Raw genomic sequence first — 22,332 nt, 5'->3', positions numbered from 1 at the left:
TAGCTATCATTTGAGGTATGCTTTTGAAAGAAAATTGTGGGCTTGTATGTAGCCTCTACCGCACTACCTATTCACCCAGTAGTACCAGCCACATAATTCTTATCATTATTAACATTAATTTATATTTGGGTCATTATTTAAGTGCTGTTTGTGTACAAGAATAAGAATGTGTTGAGTGCATACAATGTAAAGTACAATAGGAAGGATCCAGTATACTAATTATTTCAATGAAACTCTTCCACTGTACTTCTCTTTCAAAGCTTGGTTTAATGCCGATGTTTACCCAAAATCTATGCAGCATACAAACCCTTGTCCTTTAATTAAGGATATTATTTTAGCTCAAGCTAGAGACTGTCATTAACTTTTGGATAATTAGCAGTTATCTACCGGGTTAGGGGTAGGGCAGGGTCCCACCCTCTTTTTGACCTGGAGAGCTTCACTTTAATTTTGGCCGCTGATGAGTGTGTATGTACAGTACTGTCATCTCCTTATTAAACATTTTCCTTTTCTTTTCTATTACAGGAAGTGAATGTGGCTGTGATCAGTGTATCATGGATTGGAAGGAAGATGTCCGTGTTTGCTGGTGAACGGTGAATGCTGAACTGGTTTATGGCTGAATCAGCTGTAGATCCATTTTCCATCTGTGCATCTTGTAGGGGCATGATTGTTCATAATCATCCCAATGTGCTGAGTTTAGGCTGTGTCCTCTGTGCACTGCCAGGCATGCATAATGAACGCAAAGAAGAAAGCAAAGTCCTCACCAGGGTCAGTCTTGGCAATGCCCGAGGCGATATCGATGAAGTCTTGCTGTTTTGGTCTCCTCAGGAGGGGTTATTTGCAACTACTATTGCTTCCCCTGTGCATATGACTAGGGATTGGTCCACAGGGAGTACAGTATGTGGTAAGAAGGAGCCCTCGGATCTGCTGCGGCAGGCCTTAAAGGTATTGGAGGTGTGTGGTTGACCCCGTGTTTGCCGCACCGTTCGGAGGCTGGAAGCTCTTTGTCTGTGATCGTGCAGTCTATTGATGACAAATTTTACCGAAGTAAGTCTTGGGCTTCCTCAAGTCTTTCAGGTAGGCCCTCCATGACTGTTACAGGAGCTAGTTGCAAAGGCTGCTTCTCGCCTAGTTCTCCCTTTGCAAGTGTCTAAAGTGTTTCCATTGATGTCAGTGGTGAAAGGCGTGGTGGTGCCTTAGTGTCAGGGAATCCAGTGGCTCCCTCCAAGACCAAAATGACTGTAAAGGCTTGTAAATTGACTCCTTTTTCAGCAGAAAGGGTGCCAGCATCAGGAGGTGTTGGCCCCGTAATTTGGGCTTAAGAATGCCAGAAAGGCCAAAGTGTATGTTGCCAGTTCCCTGACCCAGCATGAGTGTATTTCACCCCTTCCCCTTTGCCCGTCACCCTGACCCTTATGCCTTGGAAGGCTTACAGTACTCCCTGTGTCTGTGCCTCTAGCCCAACTCATTGCTAGATTGCAGGGTCCAGTGAGTGTGCCTTCCTTCGGCCCAATGACAGTATGTCCCTGTGCTTGGGCTCCTGTTGGAGCAATTCGTGTATTTTCTCGTTGTTGGGCACCATAGTGATTATAGGAATGTGATATCCGGTGTTCCACAGGGTAGGGTTCTTGGCCCATTACTTTTCATACTATATACACATGACATGTGGTTTGGCCTAGAAAACAAGCTTGTTGCATATGCAGATGATGCTACTCTCTTTGCATCAATTCCATCCCCTGAATGTAGATCTGGGGTTGGTGAATCCCTTAATAGAGATTTAGCTAGAATAAGTGCATGGTGCAAATTATGGGGTATGAAGTTGAATCCTAACAAAACTCAAAGTATGATTGTAAGTAGGTCAAGAACGGTGGGTCCTCAACATCCGGATCTCAGTATTGATAATGTTTCTTCAAATTTGTATGACTCTTTCAAAATTTTAGGTGTGATTCTCGACAGCAAATTTACTTTTGAGAAACATATAAGGTCTGTGTCTTCTTCAATTGCACAAAAAATAGGCTTATTGAGAAAGTCTCTCAAGATTTCCGGTGATCAATCTATTCTGAAGAAGTGTTTTAATTCTTTCATTCTACCTTGTTTTGAGTATTGTTCTCCTGTCTGGTCTTCAGTCGCTGATTCTCATCTTAATTTGTTGGACAGAAACTTACGGTGTATTAAATTTCGTATTCCTGATCTAGATATTAATCTCTGGCACCGTCGTTCAATTAGTTCATTGTGCATGTTGCATAAGATTTTTCATAACTCTGACCATCCTTTACATTCAGATCTCCCTGGACAATTCTATCCTGTTCGTAATACTAGGCAGGCAGTTAATTCTAATAGCCAGGCCTTCTCCATCATGAGGCTCAATACTACGCAGTACTCTAGAAGTTTTATTCCAGCTGTTACCAAGTTGTGGAATGATCTTCCTAGGCTAATCGGGTAGTTGAATCAGTAGAACTTCAAAAGTTCAAAGTTGGAGCAAATGCTTTTTTGTTGACCAGGCGGACATGAGTCTTTTTAAAGTTTATTTATGACATATTTGTTTTTTATGTTAATAGTTTATTTATGACATATTTGTTTTTGATGTTAATAGTTTATTTATGACATTTCTGTTTTGACGTTGTTACTTTTTTAGAATGATTTGTTGTTAATTTGTTCTCTTCATTTATTTATTTCCTTATTTCCTTTCCTCACTGGGCTATTTTTCCCTGTTGGAGCCCCTGGGCTTATAGCATCTTGCTTTTCTAACTAGGGTTGTAGCTTGGATAGTAGTAATAATAATAATAATTGGGTAGCGGTGTCGTCATTGGCCGTTCAGACTCCAACCAGAGTTTGTAAAACGTGGAGTGAAAGCCAGAAAGAGTAAGAAGTGTGTGTGCACTTCCTCCTCCTCCTGCTGATACTTCTTTTAAGATGAAATAAAAAATCCTGGAAAGCCAGGCATATTCACAAGGATAGGACTCCTTGCAACATTGCCTCTCTCTGATGGGGGTGGATGGTACCCAAGTGGCTTCCAACTCTATGCGGCTGGCAACCTGTGGCCTGGATCCCGCTACCACAGCAGCCCTAGCCTCCTGGGTATCCCCCAGCCATCCTGGCCACCCCAATCCCCCTGAAAGTCCTGATGCCCCTTAGCTACTGGAACAGGTGTGTATGGCTCTTCACACAGTCTGCTCCCAGGTTGTTGGAGGAGCTTTGGTGACCTCCATCTCCCTTCCATCAGGATTTTGGACACATGTTCCACCTTCTGGCAGGGTGTCCCTCGACGGGGTTGAGAGAATGGTACCATTCAAGGCTGTCCTGTCATGCTTGCATGCTTTGGAAGACCAAGAATGGGGACTGGAGGGACACTTTTCCCATGCTATAGAGCCGCTGCTGTCCATTGCCTCTTCCCGCTGAGGGAGGGGTACCTGGTACTTCCTCTTTCTTTGCTGTGGCCCATGCGAAGAGTTCTCTCTTTGGTATTTAAAACCCTGGAAAAAGGCTATAAACATTGTAAAAAGACTAAAAAAGGGCTAGAAATGCTACGTACGGGATTATGTCATGATATGGAATGTGCGTTAGGGGAGGAGCAGTGTGTTTGATGCGTGCTGCCACGCACTAGACCATAGCATGCATGAGGGTACTCAAAGTCGGAATGTCTCTAGGACACCGGACAGCAGTCTGGTGCCTGCGGAGGCAGACTTCCCCGAGTCAGAGTGTTCTTTTCTGAAGGTAATTGCCCTCATTCGTGAGTGCGTTGTCTTTGGTAGGCAACCTTGGCACCTCCATCAGAGAGAACCTCAGTTATTGAATAGCAATTTGGCACTCTAAGCTCGAGGCCCTCTTTGGAGTTGGTGTGGTCTGATCTTGTTGATTTGGCCCTGGATCGAGTTGATCAGATCTGTGGATCTGAAATCTTGCTCGAGTTCAGTTGGTCAAATAAGATCCTTCTCCCCCCACTCTCCGGGCAAGGCAGGTTTTTGCATGTCAGAGAATGCTGCGGCAGCCCCTTTGCGCGTTGACCCGTAATCATGCGCGCACTTAGTAGAGAGACTCAAGGCATATGACACATCCTTCTTATCTTCTGAGTTGGTGGTCATATTGGTGTCTGTTCTACCCTCGCTCCATGCTCTCTCCTGGCGTGACCAGTGGTCTGGAGCAGTGACGTACTTCACAAAGTCAACAAGGTTATCAACTCTGAAGTATGGAAAAATACAAGAGACTTTTGCTGTATTGTTTGCTAACTGGTTTTTTGAGGAGACGGAATGCTATGGTTTCTCATTTCTATAAAAAGTTACCCCAGAAGTGGCGTTGGCATTGAGGAACTTGTCCGAGCAAGGACTCCTCCCTTGATGTAGTGTGCAGGCAGCATTAAAACCTTGGAGGACTGCTTGGCAAGACTCCCTGATCCAGCGCACTGTCTCCTTCAGAGGTGACAGTAGCGAAACCTTCGGGTGCTGCCAAGCCTGCAGAATCAGGATCGAGGAAGGGCCCTGCGCCTGTTTTGAGACCTCAACAGTCAACATCTGTAATCACTTCCTGAAAAGAGCTTGTGCATACACAGCCTTTTTGAGCACCCAAACCCAGTCTTTTTCGGAATGCTGGCAGTAGAAAGATCAGAGGGAGAGGGAAATGCTGATGCCAGCATTCCCCCTATTCCACTGCTGAGAGTATAGAGGGTTGTCTGTTTTGCCATAGTGAATTGGAAGAGAGACAGGGCTGAACTTTGTGTAGTGAGTGTTCTTCATGACAGTTACTTGTCACCTTTTCAGAACCACTCCCTCATATCTGTTTGTTGGCGGATCATACAACATCACTAAGAGCCCTGCCTAGCTGGCAGAGGTGGAAGGGATGCTTGTGACTTTTACTGTTGGCACTTCATGGTAGAGAAGGCAACTGGGGCTGGAGACTGGACAAGTTTGTTAGTCAAACAAAGCTCAGGATGGAAACAGTACAGTCTGTGCTGTCTTCCATCAGAAGGGGAGACTTCGTGCTTTCAGTGGATTGGAAGGACTCAGACTTTCTAGTGTCTGTTCGTCAATCCTCTCAGAAGTACCTCTACTCCTCCCTCTACGGTACGATGTAACAGTTACAGACTGGGCTTCGGACTGTGCACGGCTCTCCAAGTGTTCTCCATAGTAGACACTTGTGGCAACTCATAAGGGATATGGCTGTTGATGTATCTCAATGATTGTTTGATCCTGTCCTCCTCGGAGAGATAGTTGCTACATGATTGAGATCAGATTCGCACATTTTGCCACGATCTGGAATTTGTGGTAAACTGGGAGAAGTTGAATCTACCCAAGCTGGGGTTAAAGTAGCTGGGCATGCTAATGTACATGGCTACAGTGAGAGTCTTTCCCTCAGGTGATTGCATCAGCAAGTTCAAAGAGGTTGTGCAACTTCCTGTTCAAGATGAAAGTACCAGCTCAGTGCTGGCAGTCTTTTCTCAGTCACGTTTCGCTGTTGGAGCACCTCATTCCACACGGACACATCCACCAGAGATTCCTTCTGGTGTGTCTGAAGGATCTCTGGTCAGTCAACAGGGATTCTCTATTGTGTCCTGTTCCTTTGGGGAGGAGGTTTGTGATGTTCTATCCTGGTGGCTCATTGAGGAAAACCTCAGCAGGGTAGTCCCACTCTACTCTTCACCTCCGGATTGCTCTTAAATGCGTCTTAGGAGAGGTTGGGAGTGCACCTGGACATCCTGGTTGTCTCAGGTGCTTGGATCAGAGAAGATAGGCATCTGCACATCAACATCATCTAGATAAAAGCAGCCTTTGAATTGTTGCAACAACCATTTCAAGAATGTTTGAGGAGGTACGGTTTCACACCTTTTGGAACTGACCAAGCCGATGCACATGGGTAATATTTCATGCCTTAAAGTTGTCAGCAAGGGACATTCTAGGCAAGAAGTATGTAATAGCAAACATACTCTGTTACCATGGACAGGTTGTAGTGTTGGAGTGGTCCCTACATTCTTGTGTTGCTGAAAGGCTTCTTTTCTTTTGTTGCTCTCCTGGGATCTACCTGCTTACCACTTGGCAGAACAAGAAGTACCCTGTTGTTTGATCCTACATTCCACTCCTAGGGTCTGTGTTTGAAGGTACCTTCCAACGCCTAGCGATTACCTGGACATGTACGCTTTCCTCCAGTCAGCCTGATCGGGTCGTAAATCAACAGGGTGTTGATTATGCCAGGATTCAGGATGACTGGTATTACTTCGGTTGTGGCTGTTAAAGGCTACCAATTTGCCTCGAGTTTAGTCTATCTACTGAAGGGTATAGACCTCAGGCCTTGAAATGGAACGGGACACTTGTTCTCAAGGCCCTTACCCGTACCCAGTACGAGCCTTTGAGGAGATTGTCAGGTAGGGATCTGACTCTCAAGACTATCTTTGTGCTAGCCATAGCATCGACAGAGAGAATGGGCAAGTTACATGGATGCTCTTATTTAATCACCCACACTGAGGGTTGGAAGGAGGTCTCCTTCAGTTAGGTACCAGAATTCATGGCCAAAACACAGAATCCGGCAGCGTGTCACCCAGGTCAAGTACTACTTGATCCCCTCCCTTCAGGAAGCACTGGGTAGTCATCAAGTGGTGATGCTTTTGTGTCCTGTGAGGGCTCTGCGATGCTATCTGAAAAGGACCTGACACCTCAAGCGTGAGTGTTAGGGAGACTTCATTAGCATGGGCAGGACCAAGAAAGAGGCATCAAGGAACACAGTCTCTTTCTGGCTTAATGAGACAATCCGTAAAGCATACGTCTGAACTGATGAGAGCGTCGAGGTACCAGCTAGGACCAGCGATCGAGAAGTCATGGGTATTGCCCCGACCTCAGCTTTTAGGAGAAACCTATGAATGGGCCAAGTGTTGAAGGCTAGAGTATGGAAAAGACAGACCACCTTCACGACCTTTTATCGACGGGAGAATACCCACCAGTCTCTTGACATCTTTGTGCTTGGTCTTGAGTTGAGGTGGTTGCTCAAGTAATTGTTACCAGCCTAGCTCTAATGCGGGGCAAGAATACATTTCGTATATGGTAATATGTTGATGTATATCTAGAATGAATGGTAAAATGACTGGCTTCCCTCCTTCGTTCTGTTGCCTCCCCCCCCTCTCTCTTGGGGACCAAGCAGTCAAATTTTTACATGTTGGTGGATTGACCCTGATGCTGGAAAGTTGAATTCTGAGATCCATTCTGTATACCTAAAGAAGTATCTTTTCTATCTCCCTTAGTGAGGTGGGATTGGTGGAATTTATACCAACTCATTGATCATCCTACAGGTGTATCTTTCCGAACTGACATCCCGTCGGGGATTGAGTACATGCTTCCAAATACAGGCCAGGCCCTATCAGCCTTTCAGTTCTCTCATCGCACTTACCTGGTAGACCCTGTCGTTTGCTCAGGTACCAGATTTTTTTGTGCGTGATTTTGGTTGTTGGCAAATTGAGAGGGGATGTCTTCATCTGTTATTCTTATGAATACTTTTGTTGTTCAAGGGAGTTACTACCGAGAGATTTTTATGTCACAGGCCTTGAGTAAGATTGTGTTATGAATAATTGTTGTGGGTAATGTGAATCGCTGACAATTCCTCTTATGAAGAGAGATGTTCAGTTGGTAGCGAATCAGTTAGAAAAGTTCCAAACATAGTGAAATTAAGCTTTATCTCCAGGGAAAATCCAGAGAAGGCTAGGCTAGTTGATTACAGTAGGGATGATGCCACTCAAGCTATTAACGAGCTTTCTGTGGTTGATAGCAGGGAGCCTCATAACCTCTTTACTTCTGCCTTCTTTGTTAAATCTAAGAAGACCAATGTGTGTTTGGGAAAAGGCAGTGATTCTAGCCTAACCTGTTCTGTTTTGACCCCTAGGCTAACTCGGAAATTTTTTCAAACAGTTCTAGTGTACAAGTCAATAAGGTTTCAGGTGGCACACAGTGTATCATAGAGTCAATTACCTCTCCATGAACCCTGCACATTTTACTATAAAAGGAGGTCCTTCTGAAATACCAACAGGAATTTTCAAACTTATAGGAGAATGTTACGATGTTCTTTTTCAACAGATCCCTGTAGGAGGAAGACTTTCCCTCTTTTATCAGGTTTGGGAAAGCCTATCTGTCATCAAACTAGGCTGTAAAATTCCTCTGTCCTCCAGTCCTCTCTTATCCAAGAATCAATTATCTTTTCTAAGCTATCTAAAGTACAGCAAAGGCCCATACTATATTTTAAATGTGGAGATTGCAAAATTTCTTGGGAAGAATATGATAGAAGAGCCCTTTGATCCCTCTTCAGGGTTTTACAACAATGTTCCTGGTCCCCAGAGTGCTCGGGGGAAATGAAGACCAGTTTTAGATGTTTAGATTCTAAACTGTTTCCCAGTTGTCACCAAGTTTTCACTGGAAACTTCTGGACACTCCTAGGGGAGTAAGGACAGGGAATTAGATGTTCTCAATAGACTAAGAGAGATGCTTCCTTTCTTATTTATATTTATTGGTATTCAAAGAAATTTATTTGGTTTGTAAATGGTTCAAAATTATTCCAATTAAACTGTTTGTGTTTCAAACAGTCTCAGAATGGCTCCCAGGTATTCATTTGGATGATGGCTCCCATCTTGAATTGGCTGAGATTTCTCGGAATCAGGGTTCTTTTGTACCTGGATAACTGGTTATTTTCTATTGCATTATTGGTAAGGATTCTTGTTCAATAAATGTGCTTACTCACAGTACTAGAAAGTTGGAGATCCTGGTAAATTTTGAAAGGTCTCTTCTGATGCCAATTCAGACTATTCTGGTTTTAGGTATAGTAATGGTAATGGTTCCTTTTTGGATTTTTGCATTGGAAAAGATGGTTTAGTCTTTTTTTTTTTTTTTTTTTTTTTTTTTTTTTTCTCAAGGGTATGAAGTATTGTCACTTCAGGTGTGGTTGAGATTGCCAGGACAATGGCTTCTTTAGAGAATTTCTTTTCAAGGGATTTCTAGTTTCATTTCAATCTGAATTGGAATGGACATTTTTGATCTAGAGACAATTTGTATTTCAATGATGCTGAAGCAACTTCAAACTGGCAAAATTGTGGGAGGACCTTCATTTAACCCATGGACCGTGCTTGGAAGCAGGGATAAGGACCTCTCTCTTTTTCACATATACTTCCCAGAGAGGGAGGGATGTAACCATGGATGATCTTCATATGTCAAGGAAGCAGTTAAGGAGAGAATGAACTCTTCAGGCTCAGGAATATCTGGTAATGAGAAAGTGTGTGGTGGTGTTTTCAGACACACACGGCAGCATTGTCTTATATTCGAAGCAGGGGGAACCAGATTGAAGTTCCTGTTCTAAAAAGGGAGAGGAATATACCTTCTACCTCAGTTTTTTCCAGGCAGATGGAATGTTTTTGTAAATTGCTTAAGTAGGTCACAACAACTGATACTCTAACGCTCAAATAAATGATCTCTGCATGCTTTAGTTCGTCTGAAGATTTATTATTGGTGGGAAAGGACAAAATGTGGACATGTTTGGGAAATATGATAATGGTCATCAAGGAGATAGAGATTTTTCCCTCGCTACTTTCAGATCCTTCTTTAGCATGGAATTGGTTGAATGTGGATCTTTACGCTACTAAGTTCTCCATTGTCTGAGCCAAGATGAGCAAGTTCTGGGTGTCTGCAAATAGCAGGATAACTGATGGTTTCAATTTGGCCTCGAACAAAATGGTTTAGAGATCTGTGGCCTCTGATGTCAAAGCGTCCAAGACCAATCTTCTTGCTACTTGCTACTTCTAACCCCATGGATACTATCCTCCAAAATTCTCTGACAAAATGTTTTCCAGGTCATCTTGATTCTCTCTCTTAGGTTCCAAAAGACAGTTGGTCAATAATTGGCATCAAACTAATGGGTTTCATTTGTCTGAATGGAAGAGTCGAGTATAAGATTGTAATGTAATCTGCCTTTCTTTGTTTATTCTGTAGTTATAAGAGTGACAATATTAAGGATTACTGTATAAATATTTTGGCTATCACTTTAACTCCACCTGAGAAGTGTGTAATTCAATATTTTACTTTGAAAAAGTAAGATTCATGGAAATAAGCAGGTTTTTTAAACTTGAGTATGTTACTTCCATACTTATCTTTGAAAAGTAAGTTTCCCATCTGCCTGTGACCTTTAGTTAAGGTTATAGGTTAGATTCTACAACTTAAGCCATCTAAACCATATTCTTAGTTATTGGGCACTCGTTCTGCAATGTCTAATGAGGATATTGCAAGTTAATCATGGTATTGTGATTCCTTGGCGTAGCATAACTTGGCAAGAAGTAGAAATTTTATTAATTTATTTTTATTCTGAGGGTGCTTCTTCAGGATTGATAGCATTTTACTTTTCAAAAAGTCTGAAAATAATAGATTCTAGTTTTTAGATATTTTTTGATACAAAAAAAAAAAAGGGTTTTTCAAATAGTACATAGTCAAATATTACTGTAGTATGTACTGTACGTTGTTAGGTTTTGTCATTTTTTGTAACAAATGAGAATAACTATTGATATTGTATGGGATATATGTACGTATTGTGACTTTTACTGCCATATTTGAAAGGTTCATTATTGATATGTAATGTTTTTTGTCACTTTTAATGTTTATTCATATTACTTTGAAAGGTCTAATGAACAAAATTGATTATTAAGACCTACTACGGCTACAATACTAATAATGATGAGTACTTGTATCATCATTGTAGTAAAGTCACATCACTGTGCCAAGATTATAAGACACCATTGATAACTTTTTCTCCACTTGCTTTCTGAAATACTTTTTGATGCTTTGAAGGATTGCATAGTTCCTATCCGTTTCCTGTTATATTGCTCTTGGTCGTTCACAAAGTCTCCTCACCTTTGATATTCATGTTGTCCGTACCTTCACATATCGGTTATCCCCTTTGCAAACTCCTTTCATGATGCACCACTTACAGTGTATGTAACATTGTGTATTGTAGACACTGCTAAAGTGGCTTTGTGTCAACCCATATACTGTATATAGTTTACCAGTAAGTGAAATACATCTGATTTTATTCAGGTTGGAGCCACTATTTCTTTTAATTATCTCGACCCCTGCTTCACAGTCCTTTGTGTTTTCAAGGTAGCAGAAATGCTGTACCTCTTCTAAGATCTGCCCATCTACATAACAGAGTTTTTAACCATTCTATATAAAAAATCTTTCTCATATAGATTTGTTGGCACTAGCTGTTACATTTGGTATGTAGGCAACAGTTCACCCCACAACAACCACATTGCCACTTATACTACTTTTGTTTCCTTTTCTGTCATCATTAGCTTTATTTTTCTTACTTTTATTTTCATTGCCCCTATCCATGTTACAATTCCACGTTTTTATATTTCCTCCCAGTTCTTTCTGATTCTGCTATTAAAACAATTGTATGAAGTATCTTCTAGAATCCTCCTTTCATGCACTCCCCTGTATTTTACTCCATTTCTACAAAAACAGGAATAGGCCCCCATGATGATCCTTGATGGACATCATCATTCTTATTAAATTTTTTTGGGACACCTGCCACTTGTCTTCATTCTAGATCCAGTGGTATATTAGTCATAAAACTGACTTGACCAGTCTTTCTGGTACCCTTATCTTCATATTACCCATTTGATTAATTGCCTCAACATTTTCTCAAATGCTTAGAGATTTATGACCCCCTTTTCTTAAATTTTCCTTTTTTCATCTTTATTCCATTCATTTCTATGTCTTTCATGCCCCCCCTTCCTTGATTTCCTCTTACATATATTTTACTTCCTTAGCTATGCAGTATTTCAACCCATTAACTGCCATAATTAGCCACACTTTCTTTTGCTTATTTTCTATGTTTCATTTCTGAGTTAATTTTTTTAACCTTTATAGGGGCTCCTTTATTTCTTCTTTCTATCCATTACCATCAAATAGATATGCAGCATTCTGTATTTTGCTAAACATACCTCACTTGTCATAGTAGTGAAGTCATTTTCTTTGATGCCATTGATGCTTTTAATTTTGTTTAGGCCTTTCCACTCCAGCGTTTGTCATCAGCTTTTCTTTTAGCATCTTAAACATTGTTATCACCAACTTCACTTCTCGGCTTTTGCAAAATTTTATACATTTATGCTCCTAATATCTTTCTTAAAAGGTGCTTTGTCTATTCAAGTCTCCTATCATTATTCTTTGTAACTGGGCAGCTTGATAGACTTAAAATTTCTTGCATTTCCACTTGTAGTCATCGATTGTGGTGAGTAGATGTAGAACATATACTACAGTCCATTTCTTTTAGCAAGGCATATTTGCACCGACTTGCAGCGGTGCCCTTTTAGCTCGGAAAAGTTTCCTGATTGCTGATTGGTTGGAGAAGATAATTCTAACCAATCAGCGATCAGTAAACTTTTCCGAGCTAAAAGGGCACCGTTGCGAGTCGGTGCAAATCTGCCTCGCTAAAATAAATGGACTATAGGAAGTTGATGTATGGAGAATAAGGGGTTCTATATCTCACTTCCTGACCTATCTCAGAGCACCATCATAGTTCTTCTATTGGTAATATCTAAATGAGTGATAGGGTGCTGTGTGCCCTCATTCTGAACCTGTTAAGTATTTGACCATCCATATTTTATCCCTTTTTTACATTTTATCTAGTCTACTCCATAGTCTTGGTTACTGCTTTCACAGCACTACCAGTAGTTACCTGTCTCTTGGTTATCCTTTTATCATTACTTATGGCTAGTATTGGAGAGCTGTAATTTTTTAGTCATATATTTTCAATTTTACTTCCACACATTTGTGACACAATCTTTGCACTTTGATCACTTTTCTTAATCTCTTTTCTTGGTAAATACATTACCCAAGTTGCTTCTGTATTATTTTTAAAGACCCTATTTATCCATTGTAAATCTGCTGAGTAGATACCTCATTGGTCCAGATTTTTCTCTCCCATGTACCCTGCCAATTGGCATTGAAGACAAATGTTTGCTACTATCCCATGGGCTCATCAGTTGAGATTGTAGTAAAAGTTTGTCCTCTCATAATTTTGCATCCAATGTTGTTCTTTTCAATGGCCTTCTGTGTGGCACTGCAGATCTTATTTGCTTCTCACCTACTTGACAACCAGATACTCACTAACAAGGTTACCCCTGGTGACTTTGTGGAGCAAGTTTTTCTCTGTTAAACATTTTACTGCTGACGTAGAGCATCCAAATTTATGGTAGCAGAGGGCTGGTTTTCTTTCTTTGTCTTACATATAACATATTCTTACTATAATGCTCACTATATTGAACAAATGTTATGGTTTTCTTTCTGTTGCCTGAAACTTTCATAATCTGTGCATATGTTTATCATCACCATCAGCTTTAAAATCTTGACGTATTTAGCATTCATTAGATGAGGCATGAAATAGCTCTTTCCAATCCCAATCAGAAGTCTTTATTAGGTCCTTTCAGTAGATTGGGCCTTACTACTTTCATTTTAATAGATTTTCTGACAAACTTTTTAATCCCTTTTCATCATGTCCAGATTATCCGACTTTCAGACACTAGACAATTTTACAGCCTATGAACACCACATATATTTACTACCTTTATTCTCAAAATGGTCTTGCTTTACTAAGCCCATGCAATTTGATAATTTATGATAACACCTTTTCCAGATATTCTCTTATTTTTCTTTGGCATTTCTCATGTTTCTACAGCATAGGTTAGTACAGATCTAAATTCTTTGCTCCTTCACTAAGGAGATATTTTTACTTATATATTGTATTTAGTACAGCGTCTCTCTCCCCACTTAATCCACAGATTTTTCTTTTTGACTGCTTATTCAACTCTTCCTTCAATGTCCAGTTTATCAATGGGATAAGAGAAAGGCTTTATCTCTTCTGAGATCTCATCTGTCACAATGCAGTTCTGTACTCCCTTCTCTTAAACCAAATATATTTATTTGTAGCTGCTCTTCAAACGACTATCTTTTACGCATGGTACACAGAGACAATCCCACACCAACCACACAGGCCTTTTCCTTTATTGTACCTTTTTCTTTTCTTTCTTTCAAGTTGCCATGATCATACATTGTGTATGCGTTTAGTTTTGGTCCTGTCACATTCTAGTCTTTCATCTCTTAAACATTTCCACCACATCTCTCGGACTTTAACGCTAGGCCATCAGAATGAAGCAGCTCCCATTTTATTGTCGAATTATCTCAATAGCTTCATGAGTCTTTTACTTTATGCCTTAATAAAGACCATTTGATTATTTTGGTATTTTGCAAAAAGTTATTCCGCTGATTTTTTATTTACAGCTTTTCAATATCGTCCACTAACTTCCTTATGGTGGCGTATTTACTGGCAATTTTATTTGCCACTCCATTTTTTACCTCATCATGTTTCAGTTTCATGATGTTATTCTTTTAACTTGGTCTCTCATGATTTTATCTGTACTAAAGGCTAATTTCTTTTTACCACCATATTACAGTATTGTCATTTTATTCTTTGCCGGTGTTTGAAGGCCATTTAATTTTATTTTTTGAAGTGCCCTCTGTGTTTTAGCCACAGACAAAATTTTGTTACAACTGGTCAGTAGGTTTCAAGGGGCCTTGTGGGTCCTTTAGCTAACAGAGGTTGCAGTTATTTTTTTTTATACCTTTTGGAAGTTTTTGAATTCCACTGATTTGTAATACAATCTTCCAATTTTACTCTGCCTATTGATCTAGTGATTTTCTTGTGACACCAACTGTAAATCATCTTCATTTTCCATGTCATAGTACAGTACTGTATGTGTTTCTGTTGCAGAAAGAAGAAATACTGGTCTTATACTGTATACCCTTTGTTAGTCTTTACCAATTACTAAATGGACATTTCTATTTTGTTGTTCTTTAGCATCATTTCTTTATTTTACTCATGCTGCTGCTACTATCTTAACTGCTCTTTCAACTGCTTCACAATTTATTGTTTCCCCAAGATAACACAGTGACCTACCTCTTCTAAAACCTGCCCTTCTTATCACAATGAAATCTTCAACTTTCATTTTCATATATATTCAGAGCACCTCTTGACTCAGGATAAAATATCCACCATAATATCTCAACAAGAATAGGCCTAATAGGACCACTTTCCCATTGTGCTTTCCCTCTTGCTCCTTTTCTTTTCCATTTTACATTTATATATTTAAGTGCTCTCTCTCTCTCTCTCTCTCTCTCTCTCTCTCTCTCTCTCTCTCTCTCTCTCTCTCTCTCTCTCTCTCTCTCTCTCTCTCTCTCTCTCTCTGTTGCTTCTTGTATTGCTGTAGCAAACAGGAATTGATGATAATGAAATTTTTCAATATTTCCTGTCATATTCATCCATTCGAATCCCTTTTCATATTATAGGTTTTTTGTCTGCATCTATCATGTTTTGATATGCACTTTTAAGGTAATGGAGGACTTGGCATTTGTACTAGATATCATTCCAGATGGTCTAAAGATTTTTATCTTTTTTTCATAATCTTGGGGACACTTTAACCTCCACAACTGTAGGTTTTTCTTGGTATATTCATTATGCAAATATCATCATGTAAACGTTAATTTTTCCAGAGTATTTTTGGAATACTGTACTGGCATTATTGTTCCTACATTACCTCTTATATTTTGTATCATTCATTTTCTCAATTTACCTTTCATATAGTGTGGTTTATTTTTAGACTTGGGATGAATGCAAGACAAAACTGTGAGTTAGGTAAATCAGGTCTACAAAATGGAGATATTTAAGGGATTAAACTATTTATATAGTATGTCTGGCATATATTGAAAAGAAACTACGTTATGTACCGGTAATTTTTATTTTTTTAGCTTTGAAAGTAGAAGAAAAAAGTTGTAAAACTCTTATGTTAATGTGGCTTTTTTAAAAATTTTTCAAAAGTTTAAATGAGTACAAAGCTTTCATTTTTTTTTACTACATTGTGATCTTTTTTTTTTTTTTTACTGTATATTGCATTTCTTTTTATTAAAAAGGTTTGTGTTTTATTAATAATTCTCTCTCTCTCTCTCTCTCTCTCTCTCTCTCTCTCTCTCTCTCTCTCTCTCTCTCTCTCTCTCTCTCTCTCTCTCTCTCTCTCTCATTTTTTTTATATATTTATTTACAACAATCATTATTTTGCCCTAGCAGCTTATTTCAAGTTTTGGTTTCCAAATTATCTGTTGTTGTTAACTAACAAAGAAAACATATTGGCATAATGTGACCTGCCTGTAATTGTGGTTATTATTATATGACAATGTTTGGTGTGTTTATTTTTCTACAAGTCATTGTTTGGTGCCTTCTATCTAAGCTTCACCAGTGTGAAGGGAGTTACATTTCCAACTTGCTTTCTGAAGCTTTTAACTTAAACCATTAGAGTTTTGCTCTTTCATCTGATGTAATGCCTCAAGGCAAACCCATTACTCTTATTTAGACTTAATTTGCATATTTGAATTGCCCAAGACATATAAACTCTGAAGTCTTAAAGATGGAAGGGAAATTAAATATGCTCTTCCATGCTTTTGCCCAATTGATTTGGAAGAACCACTTACCTTTCCTTGCTTGTGTCTGTTGTGATAACTGTACCATTTAATTTTTCCCAAAATTTTGTTTAGATTTGAAGAAGATTTATTGTAGTCCACCCCTAGCATAGCATGTTTACATCTGTGCCTTCTCCTCTTAATCCTTTTCTCCTTAAACCTGCAGACAGTGTTTTGAGGAGAGGTTTTCTTTTTGCTGACCATGTTGAAGTCAGTAAGTCTCCTTTTTACCTTATCGTTGAAGTAAATTGTCTTATTGATATGATTTATTGTATGAACAGCCGAGTGAGTTAAGTTTGTTAGCTCTAGGGTGTCTCAGTACTAATGTGGTTTTGACTAGCTGCCTTTAAGTGATATCTTTGTGTATCTTTTTGTTTTTCAATTAACATCTTACTCCTTGTGTGCCGTACTGTGTTGCAACAAATACACTTGTTTATGGTACAGTATTGTTTATGGTACAGTATTATTATTATTATTTTTTTTTTTTCCGCCTGATTGTTAGTACTGTCGAATCTTCGTGTGTGTCTTTCCTGCTAAAGATAGTGTTTGTACAACCTGTTAATTTTGATCTGATTGACCTGTGGTCCTTTCTTGTGAAACAAGCTTTATCAATTCATCGGTACAAATGTGCCGTTACTAATACCTCTTATGCTTCTAAATTTTCTCATTATTTTATCTGCTTTGGAATCCTCATGTTACTGTAAGAAAGGTTGAAGTACATACTCTTCGAGAGATGTACTGCTTATGTTTGTTTAACCTGTATATTTAGCAGTACAGTAATTTGTATCACATAGAATGCACATATTCTAATTGTTTTTACTGCTCCCTCAACACACGCCATCCTGGTAAATGGCCAGTTCCGCCTCTGTGGACTATATTGCTGTTTTTTTTCTTCTTCCCCTTCTCTCTGGGAGGTCCTCTGTTGCGTTGGACTTTTCTGCCTCTGTACCTACTTGAACCTCTGGTCACTTTCATTTTAGAAATGCTGCTTTTTTTTCTTGGTAGTTTAATGTGTAGTTATAGAACCGTTTTCATTCGTGTATGGGCATACAGTGCTTTTATCAAAATTAGCTCAAATCCAAGATGATATTTCTTACTGTATACAGCTGCACCAGTGATTTTTTTTTTTTTTTTTTTTTTTTTACTGTTCCTGCTCTGGTACCTGATTCTTTCATAGGTATGGCTGTATGTTCTATCATTTCCACATTATCTGTTCTGATAACTGATGTAGCAGCTGCTGTTTATGAGTCTTTGGTTGTTTCTTGTATTTCCACTAGTTCTGGGATTTCATCCGTTGCTGACGCCCATGTTAAATTTTCTCTGCTGCTCAACCCTTTAGTTCTGTTATGATGCCTTTACTACCATTTTTATGATAAGTTTAAGTATTTCTCTGTTTTTTTTTCAGTTGCAGGATTATTAATCATCTGGTCGCAGGATTCTGTGATAGTTCTCTTCCACATATCCACGAATCACAATTTTTTTATAGGATATTTTCTCTTGCAATTTCTGCTGTATCCTTCAATGATGGGCTTAATATGTATTTTTTATATCTTTTTATAACTTATTTTTCACTACTTCATTTCTTTTCTACACAGGATGCTCTCCTTGAAGGGGCCCTTGGTATTGCAAACCCAACCATGACGGTTTTACCTACGTCTTTCTTGTGTGACTTTCCATTATTACGGAGAAAGAGTTGCCAATAATTCCATGGCGCAAGATAATATTTTAATCCTTTTCAAAATACATATCACTGATATTACTTTCTACTGTAATAGTTCAGGCAGAAGTTCTTGCTCTTCCATTCTATAGAATACAGATCCTCTCCTCCTCTTCATATGCTCGCAGTAGTAATTCCTATTTGTGTGACTATTCTGCATTTGGATTTTCATATATCATTTTCCTGTGTCCCTGGATAGACATAAAGAACTACGGGTCCTACTAAGCAGATGGGGATTTCAGAATGTAAAGGGTGTATTTGTAGTGTTACAGTACTTTCCCTTCTTTTTAAGGTTGTCCAAGTGAATTGTGAAAAAGGTCAAGGGTTTTTTTTTTTTTTTTTTTTTTGGCTACTGGGTTGTAAGGCCTAGGCTATAATATTCTTTGTCCTGATAGTCTGAGGATTATGGCTTCAGATACTAGAATACGATTAATTTTCCCTAGTGTCGACAGTTATTAGTTCTTTATCATATGATCTAATGTGTACATGCATATGAATTTCTTTGCTATTATACTTTTAAATTTCAGAAGTTATCTGGGCAAATTTGACATACAATTTAAGGTGGATTATGAATGATGACTTCACAAAGATGGCAACCAGAATATTCAGTGTAGTTTTTCTTTTACATAGAAGGCTTTATTTTTCCGAGTATTGGAGATTGGCGCCATCCAAATCTTTATCCTTGGCTACTAGTCATTAAGGGCATGCCTGAAAGACCTGGATATAGTAGTTCACTTGAAGTTTAGTTCCTGTAGGCTTTCTGCCTGACAGTCTGTTGAGATTGCCTTTTAGACATTATCATCTTACAAAATATTTTACATGACATTGAATTTGGTTCTACATACTGTACGATTAAAGCTCCATTTCTTTGCAGTCCATGCACTTAGTGACCTACAGAGTTTCTACTTATCTCTTGGCCTGGGATATCCTGTCCATTCTTTAGTTATACTGGCTAATTCGATGGTGTTTGTCTGCAAATTCATCTTTTGAGCTGTTGGAACAGTTAGGGAATGAGGGTTGTCAAATACATGATAATTTGTTTTGTTTTATAAAACTAGTATCCCCAGTTTTGGGGATGATTAGATTCTTTGGCCATAGACTTGAACCTTCTCTTAACCCAAAGACTGACAAATTGATGTACGATTTTAAAGCTAATGCTGCTTAGATAGTCGATTGGCATCTTGGTGCTATGTGCTGTGTTTTGTCATATATCTTGCTCCATTCTATCTTTGACTTTTCAATTCTTATTGTACATACATACATATACCAAAGGCACTTCCCCCAATTTTGGGGGGTAGCCGACAACAACAAGAAACAAAACAAAAAGGGGACCTCTACTCTCTACGTTCCTCCAGCCTAACCAGGGACTCAGCCGAGTTCAGCTGGTACTGCTAGGGTGCCACAGCCCAAACTCCCACATTTCCACCACAGATGAAGCTTCATACTGCTGAGTCCCCTACTGCTGCTACCTCCGCGGTCATCTAAGGCACCGGAGGAAGCAGCAGGGCCTACCGGAACTGCGTCACAATCGCTCGCCATTCATTCCTATTTCTAGCACGCTCTCTTGCCTCTCTCACATCTATCCTCCTATCACCCAGAGCTTTCTTCACACCATCCATCCACCCAAACCTTGGCCTTCCTCTTGTACTTCTCCCATCAACTCTTGCATTCATCACCTTCTTTAGCAGACAGCCATTTTCCATTCTCTCAACATGGCCAAACCACCTCAACACATTCATATCCACTCTAGCCGCTAACTCATTTCTTACACCCGTTCTCACCCTCACCACTTCGTTCCTAACCCTATCTACTCGAGATACACCAGCCATACTCCTCAGACACTTCATCTCAAACACATTCAATTTCTGTCTCTCCATCACTTTCATTCCCCACAACTCCGATCCATACATCACAGTTGGTACAATCACTTTCTCATATAGAACTCTCTTTACATTCATGCCCAATCCTCTATTTTTTACTACTCCCTTAACTGCCCCCAACACTTTGCAACCTTCATTCACTCTCTGACGTACATCTGCTTCCACTCCACCATTTGCTGCAACAACAGACCCCAAGTACTTAAATTGATCCACCTCCTCAAGTAACTCTCCATTCAACATGACATTCAACCTTGCACCACCTTCCCTTCTCGTACATCTCATAACCTTACTCTTACCCACATTAACTCTCAACTTCCTTCTCTCACACACCCTTCCAAATTCTGTCACTAGTCGGTCAAGCTTCTCTTCTGTGTCTGCTACCAGTACAGTATCATCCGCAAACAACAACTGATTTACCTCCCATTCATGATCATTCTCGCCTACCAGTTTTAATCCTCGTCCAAGCACTCTAGCATTCACCTCTCTCACCACTCCATCAACATACAAGTTAAACAACCACGGCGACATCACACATCCCTGTCTCAGCCCCACTCTCACCGGAAACCAATCGCTCACCTCATTTCCTATTCTAACACATGCTTTACTACCTGTGTAGAAACTTTTCACTGCTTGCAACAACCTTCCACCAACTCCATATAACCTCATCACATTCCACATTGCTTCCCTATCAACTCTATCATATGCTTTCTCCAGATCCATAAACTGAAATTAATTAGGATAAATTTTAGGTCTTTAATAGAGTTGTAGGCCTGTAGTTATTATAGAGCTTGAGTTATGGAGAAAATTGCTGGATGTTCAGGATGATGCTTGGACCATGTCTCTGTTTAGCCGAATCCCTCCTCTCAACACTCGTGAGGAAACCTTGGAGATTTTAAGAGGAGACCTACTCTTAGTTGAGAATATTGATTACCTGAAATGACCCAGCCCAGTGGTAGAGTTAATTAGGCAAGCACCCACGTAACAAAGAAAAACGGGGACAACTACACAATGCCATGTGTTGTTTTGTTTTCTAATACAATGTGTTGTTTTGTTTTCTAATACAAATATCCATCCATAAAAATCCAAGGCTTGTTGATCGAATAGATGTGGATATGCCTCGGCATTGTTGAGTCTGTTCATCAGCTCGGTTATAAATCTCCAAGTGCCGCCATTGCACCCCTTGCAGTTCATTATAGGCATTAGATGAGGGTCTTGGCAGCCCTTCCACCTCTAGCTATATGTGCTTCATATCTTTGTACTTACTGTGGTTCTCATGTAATTTCTTGCATCTTACTGTTCAACTTGCATTTACTTCATAATGTGTCTTGGGTTTCCCATAAATTTACTTGGCGGTGAAATGGCCTCATAGGTCCCAGTTCTGGCTAGGTAGTCCCAAGTTCTTAAAACCAGCCCTTTCATGGATATTCAAACTGCCGTATAGTTAGTTCTGCAATTGGTCTCTTACATGAGCTGGATTATTATATTGTAAGGGCACCTTTTATGGCTTGTCCAACCATTGAATTTTATAATCACTGTCTATTACCAGTTGATTCAAGGGGGAAATTTTCACATCACTTCTAGCTTTAGCTTTGTAAATTTCATTTCCACATTTGAGGAATCTGCACAAGAACAGTAGTGTGCTTTCTCCTTTGATGCTTGCAGATATACATCATGATTTGTGCCTGTCTATTAAAGATTTATTATTAGTTAAAATGGAGATAATTTGGAAACCATTGATTTTATTGGTTGAATGCAAAGATGGCTGAAATGGTATTTGTCTAAGTGACAGATTGAGAAATTCTCTCTCACTCTCTGCCCTTACAATGTTCCTTTAATCTTTATTTCCTTATATTATTCAGCTGTCCTATGATTCTCTCCTTTATTCTAGTTCAATTGTGTTGTTACTTCATATTTTTCTTCTCTTCTCTTTCCTTCTTTCTTTTGTTCTATTTAGTTAGTCATATCACCTCTTATTTTAGTTTATTTGTCTCATACTCTCCCTGGTCTTTAGTTTATTTATCTTGTTCCTCTATCTTTTCTCTTCTATTTCCTCCCCCCCACCATCCATTTAATGTCCTATTATCATCTTTTTCATTCTAGTTTTTTTCCCGGTTCTCGTTTTTTTTCTGTTATTCTTTCGTTGTTACTTTGCTGATTCTGTTTCTTACTGTCTTCAGTCCATTTCACAATTTCTCATTCTAGCTCATTTGTCCCGATTCTC

The sequence above is a fragment of the Palaemon carinicauda genome, chromosome 13 (genome assembly GCF_036898095.1).
Source record: "Palaemon carinicauda isolate YSFRI2023 chromosome 13, ASM3689809v2, whole genome shotgun sequence".
Lineage (NCBI taxonomy): Eukaryota > Metazoa > Arthropoda > Malacostraca > Decapoda > Palaemonidae > Palaemon > Palaemon carinicauda.
Note: the sequence above shows the minus strand (reverse complement) of the source record.